The 25,042-nt window shown below is 43.9% G+C and overlaps 2 pseudogenes; both read left to right on the forward strand.

Moving 5' to 3' along the window:
- Nucleotides 1-20,928, forward strand: part of LOC129032860 (olfactory receptor 7E24-like) — a 64,081-nt pseudogene extending 43,153 nt beyond the window's left edge.
- LOC129032828 (olfactory receptor 7E24-like) lies at nucleotides 11,283-12,269 on the forward strand (annotated as a pseudogene).
- Nucleotides 20,929-25,042: the final 4,114 nt, after the last annotated feature.

Below are 25,042 nucleotides of genomic sequence, written 5' to 3' on the forward strand. Positions count from 1 at the left end.
ACATCCTCCTACAATATTGGGAAGAATATCACACGGTGTACACCTCTGTAACGTTAGGAGTAACAACCCCCTGAATATTACTAATAATATCACAAGGTGTACATGCATTGTGACATTAGTAGTAATATCCTGCTAACATATTTTCAAGAATATCACAAAAGGAACACACCTGTGACATTAAGAGTAACATCTCCCTAGAATAGTAAGAATAATATCATGGGGTGTACACCCCCTGTGACATTAGGAGTATCATCTCGCTGGAATATTACAAATAATGTCACAGGGGGTTATCTGTGTGACAATAGGAGTATAGACCTCTGGGAAATTATGAATACTATCACAGGGTGTACACCCCTGTGACATTAGGAGTAACACCTTTCTAGAATATCATGAATAATATCACTATGTGTACACCTACTGTGTCATTAAAAGGAAAATTGCCCTAGGATATTACGAAATAGAACACAGGGAATACACCCCGTGTGACATTAGAAGTACTATCCCCCGAGGATATAACGAATAATATCAGAGAATGTACCTGCATTGGGACATCAGTAGTAACATCTCTTCAGGATAACACGAATAATATCAAAGGGTGTACACGCATTGTGAAATTAGTAGTGAACTCCCGCTAGGATACTACGAATTTTATGACAGGCTCTACACGCCCTGTGACATTACTAGGAACGTTTTCCGAGAATATTATGAAGAATATTAAAGGGTGTACAGGACCTGTGATTTACCAGTAACATTTCGATAGAATATTGCATGTAGTATCACTGTGTGTACACCCCGTGTGACATTAGGGGTAACATCCCACAAAACTATAACGAATAATTTCACAAGGTGTACACCCTCTGTGACATTAAAAGTAACATTTCCCTAGAATAGGACAATAATATCACAGAGTGTACACCTTCTGTGATACGAGAAGTGACATCTAATAAGGATAATGCAAGTAATTTGACAATGTGTACAAACCCCATGACATAAGGAGTGACATCCCTCTAGGATATTATGAACAATATCAAAGGGAATATACCCTGAGTGACAATAAAACTAACCTCCCCTTAGGAGATTAGGAATAACACCACAAGTTGTACACACATTGTGACATACTTATTAATGTCCCGCTAGGCTATTGGGAATAATATCACAGTGTGTAGAGTCCTGTGACATCAGGATAACATTCCCCTGCAATATTACAAATAATATCGCAGGGTGAATACCCCTGTGACTTTAGTAGTGGCATTTTGATAGACTATGGAAAACAATGTCCCAGGGTGTTAATCAAGTGTGGCAGAAGAGAAAAGACCCAAGGAGTAATCCCCGCGATGCGGGGAGTAATATCCCCACCCCTCTTCCCCCCTGGATATTACGATCTACGGTGGTCACACAGCGTGTTTACCTTATTGTCGGTAATATCTTCTCCACCTCTGGAAATTACCATCTCTATCAGAGTCGGGGGTACATCCTCTGCACTATTTGCAGTAATAACATCCTCTTCCCCGTGGATATTAAGAACAATATTACAGGAGTGTTTCTACCCCCAGCTGCATTGGGTGTAGTATCATCCCCTCCCACGTGGAAATTAGGAACAATATCACTGGGGGCGGGTCCACCCCATGCCGTATTGAAAGTAACATCATCCGCTTCTCTCCTGATTCATGGGAACCATATGACTGGGGTGGTGTACACTTTCTGTGATATTGGGAGTAATATCAACCTCTCCGCTTTTGAATATTAAGAACAATATCACAGAATGGATGTACACCCCCTGCGATATTGGGAGTAATATCAGCCTCTCCTCTCCATGGATATTAGGAATAATATCCCAGGGTGGGTGTCCACCTCCTGCTCTATGGGGAGTCATATCGTCCTCTCCCTTCCTGGCTATTAGGGACAATATCACAGGGTGGCTGTACACAGCCTGCGATATTGGGAGTAATATTACCCTCTCCGCGTCTGGATATCAGGAACAATATCACAGAAGTTGCGTAAACTTCCTGCGATACTGGGAGTAATACCATTCTCTTCTTCCGTGAATATTAGGAGCAATATCACCGGGTGGATGTACACCCACTGCTATACTGGGAGTAACGTCATACTCCACCCCCTGGATGCTATATTCGGATGAATATCACCACGTGGGTGTACACCTACTGCGATATTGAACGTAATATCATGCTCTCTCCCTCCCTGGACATTAGGAACAATAGCACAGGTGGGTGTACACCCACTGAGGTATTAGGTGTAGTATTAGTATTAATTATTACTCATTTATTATTGACATGAGTATCAATTACCAATATTAATATTAAGAAATAATTGCTAATAAAATTTTTCAGATTATTAATATTAATATTAATTATTAGGAGCTAATATTACTGTTTTCTAATGATAAGATCAGTATCAGTTATTATATCAGGTGTTATTAATCATTAATATTAATCATTAATGTTATCATTAGTATAACTATTTAATATTAATTATCATTTTTGGTATTGATTTTAAAAATTATATTATCAGTTATTAATATTGATAATTATTAGTGTCAATTAATAATTGAGATTATTAATTGCAATAAGGAACATTGTGACATTCCTCACAATATCGCAGAAAATGTACACCCTGCTGTGATGTTCTTCCTGATAGCCAGGGGTAGACGGTGACATTACTCCATCCATCACAACCCTTTCACGTGGAAACCCTTAGAGTTTTAGGCCCTTAAAGGGGCCAGGAACTGTCTTCCTTAGGGTAGCTGGGCTCTTAAGATGCTAGGCTGCCGATGCTCCTGGTGGAATAAAAAAGCCTCTCCCTTCTTTAATCCACTGTCTGAAAGATTTTCCTGCTCTATTTCTTGGTTCCCTGACCGGGAATACAAACGCAGGCAGCAGCGGTGAGAGCACTGAATCCTAACCACTAGACCACCAGGGGAACTTAGAACCTTGTGGGAAATAGATTGCCTACCATTAGAAGTGGGTTGGCCATCGGAAGGAAGCCTGGACACGTCCCTTGTTTCTAAGGTGTGGCACAAGGTAACTGGTAAAGGATACCTAGAGCAGTTCCCATACATAGACACTTGGTGACAGCTGGTGCTAGACCCCCCGCAGTGGCTAAGCGGGCAGGCAGCAGCAGTACTAGTAGCAAAGGGACAGATAGCTAAGGAACGATCCCGCTCCACCTGCCCAGGGAAATCAACTCCTGAAGTTCTGTTTGACCCTACATCAGAAGATCCATTGCAGGAGATGGCACCAGACACCCCAGTGGTGCCCTACCCCTACCAGGGAAAGAGGCTCCCCACTCTTGAGCCCACAGTGCTTGCGCCTTCACGAGACAAGCATATCCCTAGGCCTCCCAGAGTAGACAAGAGAGGAGATGAAGACTCGGGAGAAACCCCTCCCTTGGCAGCTCGTTTACGACCCAAAACAGGGATACAAATGCCCCTGAGAGAGCAGCGGTATCCTAGGATAGATGAGGATGGTCACATGGTGGAGAGGCCTGTTTTTGTGTACCAGCCCTTCACCTCTGCCGACCTTCTCAACTGGAAAAACAACACCCCGTCCTATACCGAAAAGCCACAAGCTCTAATTGATTTGCTCCAAACTGTTATCCAGACCCACAGTGCCACCTGGGCTGATTGCCAGCAGTTGCTCATGTTCCTCTGTAGCAGAGATGAAAGGTGGAGACTGCTCCAAGCAGCAACTAAGTGGCTAGAGGAACATGCACCAGCTGATTATCAAAACCCCCAAGAGTATGTAAGGACCCAGTTACCAGGAACCGACCCCCAGTGGGACCCACATGAAAGAGAGGTTATGCAAAGGCTAAACCGAGACAGGGAAGCTCTCTTGGAAGGATTAAAGAGGGGAGCTCAGAAGGCCACAAACATTAACAAGGTCTCTGAGGTCATTCAGGGAAAAGAAGAAAGTGCAGCACAATTCTACCAGAGACAGTGTGAGGCCTATCGTATGTATACTCCCTTTGATCCCAATAGCCCTGAAAATCAGTGCACGATTAACATGGCTTTAGTCGGTAAAAGCACAGAAGACATGAGAAGAAAACTGCAGAAACAGGCCGGGCTTGCAGGGATGAAGACATCACAATTATTAGAAATAGCTAACCAGGTGTTTGTAAACAGGGATGCAGTAAGCCGTAAGGAAAACCGCAAAGAGAATGAACGTCAGGCCCGGCGACACGCCGACCTGTTTGTTAGCTGCAGCAATCAGAGGGGTCCCCCCAAAGAGGCAAGGGAAGGAAGGGGGGCCCTGGGAAAGAAACTCAGCTTGACTGTCAGAGTTTGCAGCGTAACCAGTGTGCTTGTTGTAAAGAAATAGGACATTGGAAGAACCAACGCCCTCAGCTCAAAAGAAAACAAGGTGACTCAGAGCAGGAGGCCCCGGACAAGGAGGAAGGGGTCCGGCTCAACCTGGCAGAAGGGTTATTGGACTGAGGGAGACCGGGCTCAAGTGTCCCCAAAGAGCCTCTGGTCAGAATGACAGTTGGGGGTAGAGACACTGATTTTCTTGTAGATACCGTGCTGAACACTCGGTAGTAACTGCCCCAGTCACTCCCTTATCCAAAAAGACTATTGACATAATCGGAGCCATGGGGGTTTCAGCCAAGCAAGCTTTCTGCTGGCCTCAGACTTGTACTGTAGGAGGATGTAAAGTGATTCATCAGTTTTTGTACATCCCTGACTGTCCCTTGCCCTTGTTGGGAAGGGACTTGCTTAGCAAGCTGAGAGCCACTATCTCTTTTACAGAGCATGGCTCTTTGCTGCTAAAGTTCCCCAGAACGGGAGTCATTATGAGCCTTACCGTCCCCCCAGAGGAGGAATGGAGACTTTCCTTAACTGAGCCGGCCCAAGAGATAAGACCAGCTCTGGCTAAGCGGTGGCCAAGAGTACGGGCGGAAGACAACCCTCCAGGGTTGGCAATCAACCAAGCCCCCTTACTCATACAAGTTAAGCCTGGGGCCCAGCCAGTTAGGCAAAAACAGGACCCGGTCCCCAGAGAAGCTCTTCAAGGTATCCAGGTCCATCTCAAGCACCTAAGAACTTTTGGAATTAGAGTTCCTTGTCAGTCGCCACGGAACACTCCCCTCCTGCCTGTTCCCAAGCCAGGGACCAATGACTACAGGCCGGTACACGATTTGTGCTTGCTTAATCAAGCTACAGTGACTTTACATCCAACAGTACCTAACCCGTCCATATTGTTGGGGTTGCTGCCAGCTGAGGACAGCCGGTTCACCTGCTTGGACCTGAAAGACGCTTTCTTTCATTTCAGATTAGCCTCTTAGAGCCAGAAGCTGTTTGCCTTTCAGTGGGAAGATCCGGAGTCAGGTGTCACTACTCAGTACACTTGGACTGGGCTTCCCTAAGGGTTCAGGAATTCCCCCACCATCTTTGGGGAGGCGTTGGCTCGAGACCTCCAGAAGTTTCCCACCAGAGACCTAGGCTGTGTGTTGCTCCATTAGGTTGATGACTTTTTGCTGGGACACCCCATGACAGTCAGGTGCACCAAGGGAAGGGATGCCCTACACCAGCACCTGGAGGACTGTGGGTATAAGGTGTCCAAGAAAAAAGCTCAGATCTGCGGACAGCAGGTACTGTTACTTGGGATTTACCATCCCACAGGGGGAACACAGCCTGGGATCAGAAAGAAAGCAGGTCATTTGCAATCTACTGGAGCCTGAGAGCAGAAGGCAGGTGAGAGAATTCCTGGGAGCTGTGGAGTTTTGTAGACTGTGGATCCCAAACTTTGCAGTGTTAGCCAAGACTTTGTATGAGGTCACAAAGGGGACGGGGACCGGGAACCTTTTGAATAGGGATCCCAACAACAGCAAGCCTTTCATGAGTTAAAGGAAAAGCTTATGTCAGCCCCAGCCCTGGGGCTACCAGATCTGACAAAGCCTTTTACATTGTATGTGTCAGAGAGAGAAAAGATGGCAGTGAGAGTTTTCACCCAAACTGTGGGGCCCTGGCAAAGGCCGGTGGCCTACCTCTCTAAGCAACTAGACGGGGTTTCTAAAGGATGGCCCCCATGTTTGAGGGCCTTGGCAGGAACTGCCCTGCTAGTACAAGAAGCAAATAAGCTGACTCCTGGGCAAAACCTGAACATAAAGGCCCCCCATGCTGTGGTGACTTTAATGAATACTAAAGGACATCATTGGCTAACGAATGCTAGACTCACCATGTACCAAAGTTTGCCCTGTGAAAATCCCCATATAACCATGGAAGTTTGTAACACCCTAAACTCCACCGCCTTGCTCCCGGTATCACAGAGACCTGTTGAGCATGATTATGTAGAAGTGTTGGACTCAGTTGACTCTAGCAGACCTGACCTCTGGGACCAGCCTTGGGCATCAGTAGACTGGGAACTATACGAGGACGGGAGACTCCAGGTAGACTTCACAGAGATGCCAAAGTGTGGAGGTAACAAGTATCTACTAGTTCTTGGGTGTACCTACTCTGGGTGGGTGGAGGCTTATCCAACACAAACTGAGAAAGCTCGTGAAGTAACCCTCATGCTTCTTTGAGATCTGATTCCTAGATTTGGACTGCCCTTACGGATCGGCTCAGGTAACGGGCTCCCATTTGTGGCTGACTTGGTGCAGAAGACTGCAAAGGTATTGGGGATCACACGGAAACTGCATGCCACCTACCAGCCTCAGAGTTCCGGAAAGGTGGATCGGATGAATCGGACTATCAAAAATAGTATTATTGTCTTCCCCAATGGATATTAAAAACAACACCACAAGGGGTGTCAAACCACCTGCTAAATCTGACAGAATTTTATCCTCTCCCCTCACCCCCCATTCCCCCGGATATTAGAGACAATAGCACAGGGGTAATGTACACCCACTGCTTTATTGGGATGAATATCATCCTCTCCCTTCTTGGATATTAGGAACAATATCACACTGTGTGTGTACGCCTGTCGTGAATTCAATGGAATGTCATCCTGTGCCTCCCTGGATATGACGAACAATATCACGGGGGATGTACAACTTCTGAAATATTGGGAGTGATATCATCCTCTCCCCTCTGGAAGTTAGGGACAATAGCACAGGGGTAGTGTACACCCTTTGTGATGTTGGGACTAATATCATCCTCCCTCCCCCTGGATAGTAAAAACCACATCACAAGGGGCGTGTACACACACTTCGATATTGGTATTAATACCATCCTCTCCCTCTTTGGATATTTGGTGCAATATTTCAGGTGGGGTATACACCACCTGCAATATTGGAAGTAATATTATTTTCTCACCCTCTGGATATTAAAAACAATATCACAGGGGGTGTGAACAACCCCGGTGATATTTGGAGTAATATCATCATCTCCCCTAATGAATATTAAGAACAATATCATAGAGGGGTGGTGTACAACCCCTTTGATATTTGATATCATCCTCTTCCCCCCTGGATATTAGGAACAATAGCAGGAAGGGATGTACAGACCGTTTGACATTTGCTGTCATATAATTGTCTCTCCCTGAGATATTAGGAAACACGTAACTGGGGATGTGAACACCCCTACGATATTGGGAGTAGTATCATCCTCTCCCCCCCTTGCATATGAGGAACAATATCACCGGTGGGGTGTACTGCCTCTGCAATATTGGGAGTACAGTTATCCTCTCTTCCCCTGGATGTTAGGGAGGGTATCAGAGGGGGAGGGTGTACATTCCCCGCGATATTCAACGTAATCTTATCCTCTCCCTCCCAGGGTATTACGATCAATATTACAGGAGGGATGTAAACCCCCTGCGATATTGAGGATCATGTCATCCTCTTTCACTCTGGATATTAGGAACAATATAACAGGGTTGTGTACACCCCCTGTGATATTGGGAGTAATATCATCGTCTCTCCCTGTGGATGTTAGGAAGAGTATCACAGGGCTGTGTAAACCCCCTGCGGTATTGGGAGTAATATCATCCTCTCTCCCTCTGGACAGTAGGAAGAGTTTCACAGGGGTGTGTCCACCCCCTGCGATATTGGGAGTAATATCATCCTCTCCATCCAGGAAATTACTAACAAGGTCACGGGGGGGTGTACTCCCCCTGGGATATTGGGAGTAATGTCGTCCTCCCCAAACCTGGATGTTAGCAACAAGATCACAGGGGGTGTACACACCCTGCGATATTGGAAGTAGTATGATCCTCTCCCCACCTGGATACTGGGAAAAATATCACAGCGTGGGTAGACATTTCCTATGCTGTTGGGAGTAATATCATTCTTTTCCTTTCTGGATATCAGGAACAATATCACAGGGGTGGTGTACATTTATTTTGATATTAGGAGTAATATCATCCTCTCCCCGTTGGGACAATATCCCATTGGGGAGTCCACCCTCTGTGATATTGGGAGTAATATCATCCTCTATTTCCCTGGATATTGGGCACAATATCACAAAAGGTGTACAACCCCTGCGATATTGGGAGTAATATCACACTCTCCTTCCCTAGATATTAGAAAACAATATCATCAGGGCTGAACACCCCCTGCGATAATGGGAGTAATATTTTCTCTTTCACAGGCCATTAGGAACAATATCACAGGGGGTGTTTACACACCCTGCGATATTGGAGGTAATATCATCCTCTGCCCCCCGGAATATTACCAACAATATCAAACAGGGATGGTGTACACCCCCTGTGATATTGGGAGTAATATCCTTCTCTCCACCTCCGGATATTAAGAACAATATCCCGGTAGGGGATGGTTCACCCCCAGTGATATTGGAAATAATGTCATCTTCTCCTTCCCTGGATACTAGGAACAATATCACAGGGGGGTGTACACCTTCTGTGATATTGGAAGCAGTATCATCCTCTCTCCCGCTGGATATTAGAAAAAAAAATCACACCTGGTGTACACCCACTGTGATATTAGGAAGAATATTACAGGGTGTACACCCACTCTGACTTTAGGAGAAATAGCTCCCTAAAATGCCACAAATAATATCACAGGGTATACAGTAATATCTCCCTAGGATATTACAAATACTATCACAGGGTCTACACCCGCTGTGATAACAGGAGTAATACATTCCAAGGATATTACCAATAATATCACAAGGCTGTACACCCACTATGACATAAGCGCGATATCTCCCTAGGATATTACGAATAACATCACAGAATGTACACCCATGGTGTGCACCCACGGTGACATTAGGAGTAATATCAACCCAGGACATAACCAGTAACAGCACAGGGTGTACATACATGATGTACACCCACGGTGATGTTATGAGAACTATCTCCCTAGGATAATACCAATAACATCACAGAGTGTACACACATGGTATACACCCACTGTGGCACGAGGACTAATAACTTTCTAAGATATTATGAATAGCATCACAGAATGTAATCACATGGTGTACAGCCACGGTAACATTAGGTGTAATCTCTCCCTAGGATATTACGAGTAACATCTCAGTGTGTACACACATGGTGTACACCCACTGTGACATGAAGGGTAATATCCCCCTAGATATTACGAATAACATCACAGGGTGTTCACCCATGGTGTACACGCACTGTAATATTAGGAATAATATCTCCCTAGGATATTATGAATAATATCACAGGGTGTACAGAAACTGTGATATTAGAGGTACTATCTCTCTAGGATATTATGAATAGTATCACAGGGTGTACACCCACTGTGATACTGGGAGCAATATCTCTCTAGGATAGTATGAATAATATCACAGAGTGTACACCCACTGTGATATTAGGAGAAATATCTCTCTGGGATATTATGAATTATATCACAGAGTGTACACACATGGTGTACATCCACTTTGCTATTAGGAGTAATATCTTCCTAGGACATTACAAATAACATCACAGAGTGTACACCCACTGTAGTATTAGGAATTGTATCTCCCTAGGTGATTACAAATAATATCACATGGAGTACACCCTCTGTGATATTAGCAGTAATATCTTCCTAGGGTATAATGAATAATTTCACAGTGTGTACACACATGGTGTACACTCACTGTGATGTTAGGACTAATATCTACCTAGTGTATAACAGATAACATCATAGGGTGTACACCCACTTTGATATTAGCTATAATATTTTTCTAAGTTGGTACAAATAATATCACAGGGTGTATAAACATGGTGTACACTCACTCTGATATCAGGAGTCGTACCTCCATAATATATATCATGAATAATAACACAGGGTGTACATCCACTGTATTATTAGGAGTAATATCTCTGTAGGATATTACAATTAATATCACAGGGTGTGTAGTCACTGTGATATTAGGAGCAATATCTTTCTAGGATATTACAAATAATATCACAGGGTGTTCGCCCACTCTGATGTCAGGAGCAATATCTCCCTAGGATATCAAAAATAATATCACAGGGTGTACAATCTCTGCCTTCCAGGTTCTAAGGGATTCTCCTGCTTCAGCCTCCCGAGCAGCTAGGGTTACCCGCCACCACGCCCGGCTAATTAGTTTTATTTTCACTAGAGACCGGGTTTCACCACGTTGGCTAGGCTGGTCTGGAACTCCTGACCTCAGGTGATCCATCAGCCTCGGCCTCCCAAAGTGCTGGGATTACAGGTGTGAGCCATTGCGCTCGGCCAAGACTTATATATTCAACTAATTTGGAAACACAGCTTCCGTATTTGAGTGTGCTTGTACCTTTATGAAGAAATGATGTCAGAAAACCTAAGGATGATAATAAATATGAAAAGTAACTGGCAGGGTAAAAGGTCTTCCCATTAAGAACTATAAGGTTCGATTTCGTTTTTAGATAATGCAGTCCTAGCTCTTGTATCGTCCTTTTAAATATTCCACTTCAAAGAAATTTGTAGCACGGTGTCAGAATAAAATAGAGTGTATTCCACTGCTTCTTAATTTCTTTCAATTAGACTGAGATCTTTTTCTTAAAGAGAGAAGAACATTTTTATTGCATTTTATTTTCTCTGAAAAGAGTAGGCTGTATTTTACTGAGATCACGGATTAGTTATATATTACGTTTTCGTCTTCTAACATTCTTCAGTGGATTTTCTCTAAAGTAGTATGTACAGAAAGATTTGAATAGCAAAAAAGTAAATCATGTAATAATTCTGAGATTTTTGGGTTTGTCACAACTGAGAAATATTGCTGACAGTGTATGGTCCTCAAGTGTGAAAATGTTCCTTGTGAATTGCTTGCATCCAAAACATACACACGGCATTAAGGGCTGGTTTTTATCTTTTATTTTTCCAATCTTCTTTTCTTCTCAAGCTGTCTAAGTCACACAGAGCCACCGAATCTCACAGATGTCTGAGAATTCCTCCTCCTGGGACTCTCAGAGGATCCAGAATTGCAGCCCATCCTCGCTGGGCTGTCGCTGTCCATGCACCTGGTCACAGTGCTGAGGAACCTGCTCATCATCCTGGCTGTCAGCTCTGACTCCCACCTCCACGCCCCCATGTACTTCTTCCTCTCCAACCTGTGCTGGGCTGACATCGGTTTCACCTCGGCCACGGTTCCCAAGATGATTGTGGACATGCAGTCGCATAGCAGAGTCATCTCTTATGCGGGCTGCCTGACACAGATGTCTTTCTTGGTCCTTTTTGCATGTATAGAAGACATGCTCCTGACTGTGATGGCCTATGACTGATTTGTGGCCATCTGTCACCCCCCACACTACCCAGTCATTGTGAATCCTCACCTCTGTGTCTTCTTAGTTTTAGTGTCCTTTTTCCTCAGGCTGTTGGATTCCCAACTGCACAGGTGGATTGTGTTACGATTCGCCTTCTTCAAGAATGTGGAAATCTCTAATTTTGTCTGTGACCCATCTCAACTTCTCAACCTTGCCTGTTCTGACAGCGTCATCAATAGCATATTCATATATTTAGATAGTACTATGTTTGGTTTTCTTCCCATTTCAGGGATCCTTTTGTCTTACTATAAAATTGTCCCCTCCATTCTAAGAATTTCATCACCAGATGGGAAGTATAAAGCCTTCTCTACCTGTGGCTCTCACCTGGCAGTTGTTTGCTTACTTTATGGAACAGGCTTTGGCGTGTACCTGAGTTCAGCTGTGTCACCACTCCCCAGCAATGGTGTGGTGGCGTCAATGATGTACGCTGTGGTCACCCCCATGCTGAACCCTTTCATCTATAGCCTGAGAAACAGGGACATTCAAAGTGCCCCCTGGAGGCTGCACAGCAGAACAGTCGAATCTCATGATCTGTTCCATACTTTTTCTTGTGTGGGTAAGATAGGGCAACCACATTAAATCCCTACATCTGCAAATCCTGCCCCTTAGTCACATTATTTTTGTTGCTTGATGGCTTTTATTCATTTCCACATTTCCCGTGTGAATATTGCTTTCTTCGTTATGCCTTTAACTGGAATGGGTGAGTATTCTGGGATCCTTTGTTTAGCAGAAACCTCATGACTGAATCTTCTATACCTAGGCGGCCTCCTTTAGTTTCTGAGCAATAACCCTGTCATCCAGGTGGAATCACAACCATCATTTATATACACGAAGTCCTCACTTCACTTTGGAATTCCCTGAAGACTGACTTTATGGAAACAATGTACAGCAGGTCCTCCAACACCATTGGTGTGTTCAAAGTTGTCTGGTTATAATGTTGATGAGGAATAAGTGGTTTCACTATCCATAATTTTGCTTAAAGGTGAAGATTCCAAGAGACTTTCAAAGATGTTAAGTGAGGACATACTGTACATCAAATTCATATCCTCTTCCAGAGTTCATGTGGAATTTCTTTATAAACTGCTTCTAGAGAATCTCTTTAGGCAGGTTATGTGTAGAGATCCATGTTATCCGTCCTCAATCTTGGCTTTGAGTCAAATCACCTGGGGAGCTTACAAATGATGAGGCCTGGGTCTCATTACCTGAAATTCTGATTTACTTGCACCTGTGTTGGTATGTGACCCCTTTTTTTTTTTTTTTTTTTAGCACCAGAGGTGGTTCCAATGACAAAGTTTTTAGAGGCATCAAGTTCCAATGAGTAAGAACAGAAGTTAATTGCAATATGATTTCTTCAAATATTATCTTCAAATGCATTGTCCATCAACACCATACAAATTTTTATTATGCTGTTTTTTCTTACCACTTAGCATTTTCTTGTTTTTTTCTTTTTTTTTTGAGACAGAGTTTCACTCTTGTTGCCCAGGCTGCAGTGCAATGGCACGATCTCGGCTCACTGCAACCTCTGCCTCCTGCATTCAAGCGATTCTCCTGTCTCAGCCTTCCAAGTAGCTGCAATTACAGGCATGCGCTACCATGGCCGGCTGATTTTTTTTTTTTTTTTTTTTTTTGTATTTTTAGTAGAGACACTGTTTCTCCATATTGGTCAGGCTGGTCTTGAACTCCCGACCTCAGGTGATCCGCCGGCTTCGGCCTCCCAAAGTGCTGGGATTACAAGCGTGAGCAACCGCGCCCAGCCACCACTTAGCATTTTCATTTTACATTTGTTGAAGTTATAGATTTATACACACACTGATTGTTGCTTTGTCATACACTTGCATATACATAAGATGGGAAATAGAAGAATAAAATGGGCACAGTATCTCTAAAGTTTCACATTCCGAGACATTTTAAAAATATTTGCTTTTTAGAAATTTGTTCAATTAAGAAACTGTGCTATACACACACAATGAAGTATTATTCAGCCTAAAAAGGAATAAAATCCTCTCTACTGCAGACAAAATGGATGAGATTGCAGGTCTGTGTATTAAGTGAAATAAGCCAGGCACAGAATGACAAATCTTACATGTCCTCACTTATATGTAGGAATAAGAAAGACAATCTTGGTCAGGTGTGGTGGCTGAGGCCTGTAACCCCAGCACTTTGGGAGGCTGAGTTGCATGGATCACTTGAGTCCAGGAGTTCAAGACCCACCTGGCCAACATGGTGAAACCCTGTCTCTACTGAAAACACAAAAAATTAGCCGGGCGTGGTGATGCGTGCCTGTAGTCTCAGCTACTCGGAGGGCTGAGGCCCAAGAAGCACTTGAACTTGGGAGGCGGAGGTTGCAGTGAGCCCAGATTGTGCCTGTATACTCCAACCTGGGCAACGGAAAGAGACTCCATCACACACCTACACACAAAAGGAATCTCAGGAAGGTGGAAAGTATAAAGGTGGTTAGCAGACACTAGGAAGAAAAGGGGTGGGATGGGGAATGAAGAGAAATGGATAATTGGGTCCCAAAATACAGTAAGATGGAATAAGTGAGTTCTAGTGTTTGATAGCACAGTATGAAAATTTTAGCTCACAAGAATTTCTTGCATATTTCCAGATGCTTTGGTAAGAAGCTTCCTACCTTTCTCATTATGCTGTTTTTTAAGCTATTCTCTTTCTGCTCTGGAAATCTTGCTGGTTTTTTTGGTTTTGGTTTTTTGTTTTGAGATGGAGTTTTGCTTTTGTTGCCCAGGCTGGAGTGTAATGGTGCCATCTTGGCTCAGCGCAACCTCTGCCTCCTGGGTTCAAGCGATTCTCCTGCCTCCACCTTCCGGGCAGCTGGGATTACAGGCATGCCCCAGCATGCCCAGCTAATGTTGTATTTGTAGTAGAGACGGGGGTTTCTCCCTGTTGGTCTTGAACTCCTGACCTCAGGTGATCCGCCCGCCTCGGCCTCCCAAACTGCTGGGATTACAGGCGTGAGCAACCGCACCCGGCGCATGCTCTATCCTTATCTGTTGTCTGTTGTTTGTTTGTTTTTGAGCCCAGAAATAACTTCTCACCTATATGTTCAAATGATTTTTAACATGAGTGCTAAGAAAGTTCATTGGTGGAAAAGCAGCCTTTTCAAGGAATGGTGTTGGAGAAACTTGATTTCCACATGCAGAAGAATGAAGGTGGACCCTAAGTCACACCAGGTGCAAAACTTAACACAAACTGGATCAAAGACCTAATCCCAAGTGCTAAAAGTATAATATGCCTAAAAGAAAACATTGGCCACACTTCCATGACATCAGATAGGGCAATGCTTTCTGGGATATGACACCAAAAGCATAGGCAACAAAAGAAAATTAGATTCCTTGGATTACATCTAAATGACAGACACTTTTGTGCATCAAAAAACCCTGTGAACTGAGTGAAAAGATAACCCATCGATGAGGAAAAATATTTGCAAATCATATATCTGAAAAGAGGCTGATATCCATCATATATAAAGAACAGCTAGAACTAGACAACAAGAAACCCAAAGCATCCCATTAACAATGGTCAGAAGACTCGAGTAGATGTGTCCCTAAAGAAGATATAGCAATGGCCAATGAGCATCTAAAATGGTGTTCAAAATCACTAATCATAGGGAAGCGCAAATCAAACCAGGAATGTAATACCACACATTAGGATGGATATGGTAAACAAACAAGCATTGGTGAGACTAGAGGGAAGCAGGAATGCTCGAATATGATTGGAGGGAATGTAAAACTGTGAAGGAACAGGGAAAATAGTATGGCGTGTACTGGAACAATTAGAAACAAAATGATCAGATGTTCCCGCAGTTGCACTTGTGGGTACCTAGCAAAAAGAATTAGAAGCCAGGAGTGGAAGAGATATTTGTACACCCATATTCATAGCAGCATTATTCACAACAGCCAAAATGTGGAAGCAACCCAAGGGTTCGTGGACAGATGAATGAAAAAGCACACTGCAGTTCATTCATACAATGGAAGACTATTCAGCCTTAAAAATGCAGGCACTTCTGGCCAGTGCAGTGGCTCATGCCTGTAATCCCAGCATCTTGGAAGACCGAGGTGGGCGGATTACCTGAGGTCAGGAATTCAAGACCAGCCTGGCCATCTTGGTGAAACCCTGTCTCTACTGAAAATGGAAAACATTAGACGAGCGTGGTGGCGTCTGCCTATAGTCCCAGCTGCTCAGGAGGCTGAGGCACAAGAACTGCTTGAACCCAGGAGACAGAGGTTGCAGTGAGCCCAAATTGTGCCACTGCACTCCAGCCTGTGCAACAGAGGGAGACTCCATGTAAACACAAAACAAAACAAAACCAAAAAAAAAAAAACCCCAAAAAACCAGACAGGCACTTCTGACACAGGCTGCAACATGGATGAACCTTGAAGACATTATAGTCAGTGAAATAAATAAATCCCAAAAGGATAGACACGACCAGGCTCAGTGGCTCAACCCCAGCACTTTGGGAGGCTGAGGCAGACGGATCACTTAAGGTCAGGAGTTCGAGATCAGCCTGGCCAATATGGTGAAAGCTCGTCTCTATTAAAAATACAAAAATTAGCTGGGAGTGGTGGCGCATGCCTATAATCCCAGCTACTCAGGAGACTGAGACACAAGAATCGCTTGAACCCACGATGTGGAGGTTGCAGTGAGTCGAGACCACGCCATTGCACTCCAGCCTGGGTGACAGAGAAAGACTCTGTCTCCAAAACAAAACCAAAAAAAAAAAAAAAAAGGAAAAAATTAAACACGGTATGATTCCACTTAGATCAAGTGTCTAGAGTAATTAAACTCATGGAGTTGCAAAATAGAATGGTGGCCCCCAGGGGTGGGAGAGAGAGAGGAATGGAGAGTTTGGTCAATGGGTGCAATTTCCATTTTGAAAGATAAAACTGTTCTGGAGATGATGGCGGTGATGGCTGCTAAACAATGTGAATGTACTTAATGTGATTAAACTGTAAACTGAAAAATAGTGGGAATTGTAAGTGTTTACACTGGCCATTCCATATGAAATAATATATATTTATAACTTTTAATATTTATACATGATATATTTTCGCATAATAAAAGATGAAAATTAAAGCAGTTGGATCTTTAAAAAGAAAAGAAAGAAGCGAATAGTACACACAAGCTTTCTCCTGATTAGAGGAAGAGCCCCAAATCTTCTATGGACACTCACTTTTCTTCTTGCATTATTATGAGGAAATCCTTAGAGGTTGGGGAACTTGGGTGACTTTGGCTAATGAGGAGCTCTGTGTCTTGAGCGCCCCAGGCCATAGAATAGTAAATACTCAGTCTGTGCCTCCAGCCCTGCAGTGTGAGGTTCCAGTGCTGTGGGCTCCACACCCGTCACCTGTATCAGGAGGCTCATGTCTCACCCTGTCTTCTTGCCAGCCTTGAGGACGGAATCTGAGCCTCCAATGTGCACCACGCAGGGAGGACAGTGGACCTGTTCTCCGTGGTCATGGCCCAGCAGAGGGGAAGGGCAGTTCAGTGAGTGCTGAGGGATGGTCGGGAGCCTTGTTTTCTTTCCTCATCCTCAGGACAAACAGGAGAGTGCTGTGGGCAGATGGGAGGAGACCAATGTGCAAACTATCAGCTCAGCAGACTGTGGAGTTTCTGTTCTTGGTTGTGGTGGGGGGGTCTCAGAAATCTTACGCAAAATTTTGCTTTCCTCCCCCACTGGTTGTCCTTTTCATAGACATCTCACCCATGATAGCAGGGAATGAGTCCCTCTAAACTATTCCCTCAGAACAACAAAAAGATTATATTATGAAGGTGATGATGAGGATAAAGAGGATGACGACAGACACCATGGCGTCATGAACCCCTACTAAGGGCTTCCCAAAGACCAGGCTCTGAGCTCTGTGGTCTGTGCAGCTTGTTTCATTTCATCTGCGTAGTCTCCCAGTTATTAGTGCACAATTTCATTATTATTTTACAGACTAGAAAAGGAGCAACACATTTTCATATAACTTGTACCAGAATATGAAGTCAAAAAAGGTGAAGTCCCATTTGAACCAGGCAGTCTAAGTCCAGACATATGGCATTTGGCCAGTCCTGTCCCTGTATCCAACCTGCCCTCTCAAATCCTTGTCACTCAGGCCGATGCCCCTGCTCACTGTGCCCTTCCCTTTGGGGGTTCCCTGTAGACCACAGCTAGACCAGTGGGCACCACAATCACTGTGTCAAGTATAGAAAGGGCAGCTGAGATCACATCAAAGATTCCAGAAAGAATTGGCACAGGGTCATCCGGGACGTATCTTTCCCTTGCCTCTGTTCCTGGCTTTCCTTACAGCTCTCGACTTCCTCAAAGGAGTCACAAATTCAGAGCTTGGCTTCCACTCCTATCGAGGAAGCTGGAAACCATTTCAAAAATGCTCCTCAGATGTGCCTGTGGTTAAGACCTCTGAGGTCTGCTTAAAACTTTTTGAAGCTGGGCGCGGTGGCTCACGCCTGTAATCCCAGCATTTTGGGAGGCTGAGGCAGGTGAATCACAAGGTCAGGCATTCGAGACCAGCCTGGCCAACATGGTGAAACCCCGTCTCTACTAAAAATAGAAACAAATTAGCTGGGCATAGTGGCGGGTGCCTGTAATCTCAGCTACTCGGCAGGCTAAGGCAAGAGAATAGCTTGAACCTGGGATGGGGAGGTTGCATTGAGCTGAGATCACTCCACTGCACTGCAGCCTGGGCAACAGAATGAGACTCCGTCTCAAAAAAACAAAAGGAAAAACAGAAAATCCCACAACTTTTTGAGAGTTGGAAGACCATGAAGTATAGTACCTGGGACTTAGAGTCTGGCCATTAATTTTCAATACCACCCTTTCTACTTGTCTGTATGGCAAGGGGTGAGATGTCCATCCTCTGAGACTCAACACTCTCATCTGAGTTGATTTCTAGTTGATCCAATGGAAGTGAGCGATGATTAAACCGATCGTGGGTGCCCGCTTCGTGATCTCTACGTGGTGGATGCATAAAGTAAAGGCAAAGTGCATTTTAGATACATTCGTTAATATTTTAGGCTTAAACTCCATAGAATTCAACGGAAATATCCCCTGACCTGAAGTTCTGGTTTCCCTGCATTCCAGACAGGACATTTTATTTTGTCCTTATCTCAGTAAGTACTGAGTATTGTGAGAGGAACAAGCGAGTCTCTTTTGTTTCTGATTGCCCAGAGGCTGTATCTTGCTTGGCACATAGGAGATAACAAAAGTAAAAATCTATGTTAATTATTGAATTGACACTTCCTTGGTTCACAAAAATTGGCTGTCATCAGTGTGACTTCAGCTTACTTGATTCTTTTTGTTTTTTGTTTTTTGAGATGGAGTTGTGCTCTCGTTGCCCAGGCTGGAGTGCAGTGGTGTGATCTTGGCTCACTGTAGCCTCTGCCTCCCAGGTTCAAGCCATTCTCCTGCCTCAGCCTCCCGAGTAGCTGGGACTACAGGTGTGCGCCACCATACTGGGCGAAGTTTTTGTATTTTTAGTAGAGGCGGGGTTTCACCATGTTGGCCAGGATGGTCTTGATCTCCTGACCTTGTGATCTGCCCTTCTCGGCCTCCCAAAGTGCTGGGATTGCAGGCATGAGCCACTGTGTCTGGCCAAATTTCTGATGAAAACTCTAAGTCCACCTAAGCTAAGGACAGGAGTTATAGCTTCCATGAATTTTAAAACAAGACCCACTGATTTGAGTAAGCAATTATTCTCCTGAAGGAGAAAAGTCAGAAAACATAATGATGAAATCACTAGGACCTAACTGGCATGTGGAACTATTTTCTGTTTATGAACTATCAACTTTAATTTCATTTGCAGATGGCATGGTCTCAGCTGTTAGTGTTTATAAATGTTCTCAATCAAGGGAATTTGTATCAATCTATTCAAATAAAATAAAATATTTGAGTTCTTAATTTCCTTTAATTAGGATAACCTTTCTCTTAAAGTGAAGAGAATGGTTTTATTACGTATTTTTCTTCAGAAAAGATAGGCTGTATTTTCTAGCAATTACCAATTTGTTATATATGATGATCTGGCTCTTGGAACATTCTTGAATCTAGTGTCTCTAAGGCAGGTGTGTACAGCAAGAAGTGAATAACACAGAAATCAATGATGAAAGCATTAGAAGACAATTGAGTTTGTCAGAACTGCAAAATATTGCTGAGCGTGGATAGCTCTGGAATCTGAAAACATTACTTGTGAATTGCTTCTATCCAAAATGCAGACACAATGCTGGGTGTTGGTTTACTTGTTTCCGATTTTTCAACCCTCTTTTCTAGGCAAAAGGTGTCCAAACTCTACAGACCCACAGAATCTAACAGATGTCTCCATATTCCTCCTCCTAGAACTCTCAGAGGATCCAGAACTGCAGCCGGTCCTCGCTGGGCTGTTCCTGTCCATGTGCCTGGTCACGGTGCTGGGGAACCTGCTCATCATCCTGGCCGTCAGCCCTGACTCCCACCTCCACACCTCCATGTACTTCTTCCTCTCCAACCTGTCCTTGCCTGACATCGGTTTCACCTCCACCACGGTCCCCAAGATGATTGTGGACATTCAATCTCACAGCAGAGTCGTCTCCTATGCAGGCTGCCTGACTCAGATGTCTCTCTTTGCCATTTTTGGAGGCATGGAAGAGAGACATGCTCCTGCGTGTGATGGCCTATGACCGGTTTGTAGCCATCTGTCACCCTCTATAACATTCAGCCATCATGAACCTGTCTTTCTGTGGCTTCCTAGTTTTGTTGTCTTTTTTTTTTCTCAGTCTTTTAGACACCCAGCTGCACAGCTTGATTGCCTTACAAATGACCTGCTTCAAGGATGTGGAAATTCCTAATTTCTTCTGTGACCCTTCTCAACTCCCCCATCTTGCATGTTGTGACACCTTCACCAATCACATCATCATGTATTTCTCTGCTGCCGTATTTGGTTTTCTTGCCATATCGGGGACGCTTTTCTCTTACTATAAAATTGTTTCCTCCATTCTGAGGGTTTCATCATCAGGTGGGAGGTATAAAGCCTTCTCCACCTGTGGATCTCACCTGTCAGTTGTTTGCTTATTTTATGGACCAGGCTTTGGAGGGTACCTCAGTTCAGATGTGTCATCTTCCCTGAGAAAGGCTGCAGTGGCCTCAGTGATGTACACAGTGGTCACCCCCATGCTGAACCCCTTCATCTACAGCCTGAGAAACAGGGATATTAAAAGTGTCCTGTGGCGGCCGCATGGCAGCACAGTCTAATCTCAATATCTTCTTATCTGTTCCATTCCTTTTGTAGTGTGGGTTAAAAAAGGCAGCAAGGTCAAATAAGAATGATATCACAGGGTGAACACCCACTGTGATATTAGGAGTAATACCTCCCTAGGATATAAAATATACCGTCACAGAGTCTACACATATGGGGTACACCCACTGTGATATTAGAAGCAATATCTCCCTAAAAAATGATGAAAAATATCACAGGGTGTGCACACAGCATGATATTAGGAGTAATATTTACCCTGGATATTACGACTAATGTCAAGGGTGTACACACACGAGGTACACACACTGTGATATCAGGAGTTGTATCTCCCTAGGATATTATGAATAATATCACAGGGTATACACTATGTGCATACATCCACTGTGATATTTGAAGTAATATCTCTCTATGAGATTACAAATAATATCAAAGTGTGTACACCCCTGTGACCCATGAGGAGTAACATCCTTCTAGGGTATTACAGATAACGTCACAAGGTGTACAACTTCCGTGACATTTTGTACACGCTTTGTGACATTAAAAGAAACATCCCCCTAGATATCCTAGGGGGATATGAATAATAACCAAGACAGTGTACACACATGGTGTACACAGCCTGTGTCATCAGGAGTAACATTCCCTTAGGATATTATGAATAATATCACAGCAGGTGTACACACATGGTGTACACCCCATGTGACATTAGGAAGAGCACGCCCCTAGAATATTAGGAATAGTATCATAGGTGTTGAATTCGCATGATATACACCCCCGGTGACATTAAAAATAACATCCCCCTTGGATATTATGAATAATATGACAGGGAGTACACCCCGTGTGACATTAGGAGTAACATCCCCCGAGGACATAATGAATAACATCAGAGTTTGTGCATGCATTGTGACCTTAGCAGTAACAACTCTTCAGGATATTACAAATAATATCACAGGGTGTACACGCATTGTGACATTAGTAGTAACATCCCGCTGGAATATGATGAGTCATATCACAGGGTGTACACCCCCTGTGACAATAGTAGTAACATTCCCCTAGAATATTATGAATAATATCACAGGACGAACAGCCCCTGTGATTTACGAGTAACATTTCTATAGACTATCACAAGTCATATCACTGTGTGACTCTGTGTACACCCCGTGTGACATTAGGAGTAACCTCCCACAAAACTATGACGAATAATATCACAGGGTGAACACCCCCTGTGACCTGAGGAATAACGTAGTTTTAGGATATTATGAATGATGTGACAAGGTGTACACACCCTGTGACGTTAGGAGCTATATCCATCTAGGATGTTAGGAATAATATCACAGGGAACACACCCCCTGTGACATTAGGATATTACGAATCATATCACAAGGTGTACACGCATTGTGACTTTAGTACTAATATCCCTCTGGTATACTATGAATAATATCACAGGGTGAACATCCCTGTGACATTAGGAGTAACATCCCCCTAGAATAGGAGGAATAATATCACAGGGGGTACACAGCCTGTGACTTTAGGAGTATCACCGCCCTGGAATATGATGAATACTGTCCCAGGGTATTAACCCCCTGTGACCTGAGGAGTAACATCCCGCTGGAATATTACGAATAATATCACAGTGTGTACACCAACTGTGATATTAGGAGTCGTATTTATTTTTAAGATATTAGGAATAGTATCACAGTAGGTGTACACAGTAGGTGTTAAAATTTATAACCAATATTTTCATTTTATGTAGGTTGAGTACAGAATTGGGTTTGTGTACCACGTGGGTTCTTTGTGTTACAGAAAGACTTCTGATCATATACGTGTACATTTGTGCCCATACCATAGAACTTGAGCCTCATTTTACTAATAGGGCCGTTATAGAGCTTTATAACTCTCCACCTCTACAGCCCATAGTCGGTCATAATTACATGGAGACCCAGATCAAGAATGCCATCCAGAATCGCAGCATTGAGCTCCTAGTGGCAAAATGTGACCCGTGTGATGACAGTGTAACTGAGAGTGTGGCTTCCAGGCCCGCACCGGGAGGGAGCAGTGGGTGGTTTGGATGCCATACCTTTATGTTGAGAGTGTGATTATAACTTCTAAGACAGTGAAAAGGCTGTGGTTTCAGTGATCCTTGCTTCCCAGCTAGCAACCCTATCATTTCTTGTCAGAGATCTTTTTTGGGATATTATACGTCATTGTTCTTTTCATTCTTTTCCTCGCACACTTCTCTTCCCATTTGCTTCTTAAGTTCTGGGAGGAAGGGAGGCCAAAAGAAAACAAGGCTATGGGAGGAAAAATCCTTTTTATGCCACAAAGTATCCATTTTGCTGACTTCAAGAAGGTTCTGTTTGGTTAGGAGACAGCCTTTTGTTTAAGGGGAATTCAGATGCCCCGGGGATTTACAGCTTGCACAAACCCCCTGGAAATGGGAAGGGGCTGCGTGGCGCGTCAGCAGGGAGAATGTAACTCTCCTTTGATGAATCCTCCAGAGTTAACAATCCCGATATTTAGGGAAAGGAGGAGGCTGGTGGTGATCCCTGGACCATGCTGGATTTTCAACTCCAAATAAAGAAAGATGGGGGAACTGTGCTTCCATGTTGCCCCCTCAAGTGGTGATCTGTTGAATTTCCATAGTATAACGGGGTTTGGAGTGAATCAGAATTGCTGTTGGAATGGTATTTTGCATTGTAGTAACTAAGGAATACAGCTCATGTTCAAAGCCTAAGGAAAATATTTGGCAGATCCAAGATTAAGGCAAACATGCATTGAATGCAAATTTGGATCCAGGCGCTTGCGTCTTCAGAAAGTAGCAAGTTGACCAGCAAATGTTAGCAGGTAGAAAAACATACTTATAAGGAGAAATTCAGAATGTAGTTGTTTTTCCTGCTAAAATCACAGAAAGAAAAGGAAGGGCTGTGAAGGGAAGACAGGAGAGTTACTATAGTGCAGAAGGAGATGCCAGGTCCTGGCCAGCCACCAGGACAAAGGCAGCAGTGGGTTCCTAGTGTCAGGTCCTAGAAGAGGTAAAGGCCTCACTCCTGGTGCTGGGTTTGAAGAAGAGGCTTTACTGGTTATTTTATAAGAAGAATTAGTGCAAGAGGTAACAAACTGCTCCCGTTTTGTGGGTGTCTAACTCTTCCTCTAAATAAAAGCTTTCCAAAACGCCATGTTGGGTATCAATTTATATTAGGTTTTTAAAGTAAAACCACTATCAATTTGTTTTTAAGAAGGAATTGTTTGATAGGAAAAGTCTAATTGGCTAGAAAAGCTGGCTTGTTTTATTTAATTCTCACAACAACTCCACTTGACCCTTCCGAATTCACTTTACGGATGAAGAAAGTGATGCTCAGGAGGTGATGTCAGCTGCCACAGTAGCCCAGTCGATCAGCAGCAGCACCAGGCCCCCACCTGCTTCAGCCCATGGGCTTTCTGTGTGGCTGCTCTGGGATCCTGATAGGTCATTCGTTTGATGCTTTTGCTTCACCAGAGTGATCATTTCATGTTTAGTTTCATGACTAGGAACTGGCTTCAAAAACAACTTCTAATGAGTCAGAAACAGCCAAAATGGCAAGGACAGAAAAACTCCATGGGTCAGTAGAATCATAAAGTGGGGGGGTGCGTGTATCTGTCTCTGTCTCTCATTCTCTCCCCCTTCCTTTGCTTCCCTTTTCCCCTTCTCTCTTCCTCACATTCCCTCTCTTTCTTTCTCTTCTCTCTGTTCTTCCCGTTCTCCCATTCTTGCTCTTTCTTAAGTCCTATTAACAGCTTCATCTATATGGCATCATTTTTACTTGTCAGCATCTGCTTTGGCTTATTCTTAGTCATTGTGCTTGTCTTTTCCATTGGAGGATGGCCCGATCAATCCTTTTCCATTCTGTCAAAATGGGACAGTGGCAGTTTAATGACTGAGTCCGGGAGTGAATTGGCTAATACCAAGTAACAGAGCAACAGATAAATACACTTCAGATCCTTAATCCTAGGCAAGGAAAACAAGGAGACTCAGCCCTTCCTGCACTCCAGAAAGAAGGGCTCAGTCTCAGCAGAGCAGCAGGAAGCACAGCTGTGGGGAAACCCAGGGTATATTTAGTGTGGCCCCATTTGAGC

The sequence above is a fragment of the Pongo pygmaeus genome, chromosome 2 (assembly GCF_028885625.2).
Source record: "Pongo pygmaeus isolate AG05252 chromosome 2, NHGRI_mPonPyg2-v2.0_pri, whole genome shotgun sequence".
In the NCBI taxonomy this organism is placed as follows: Eukaryota; Metazoa; Chordata; class Mammalia; order Primates; family Hominidae; genus Pongo; species Pongo pygmaeus.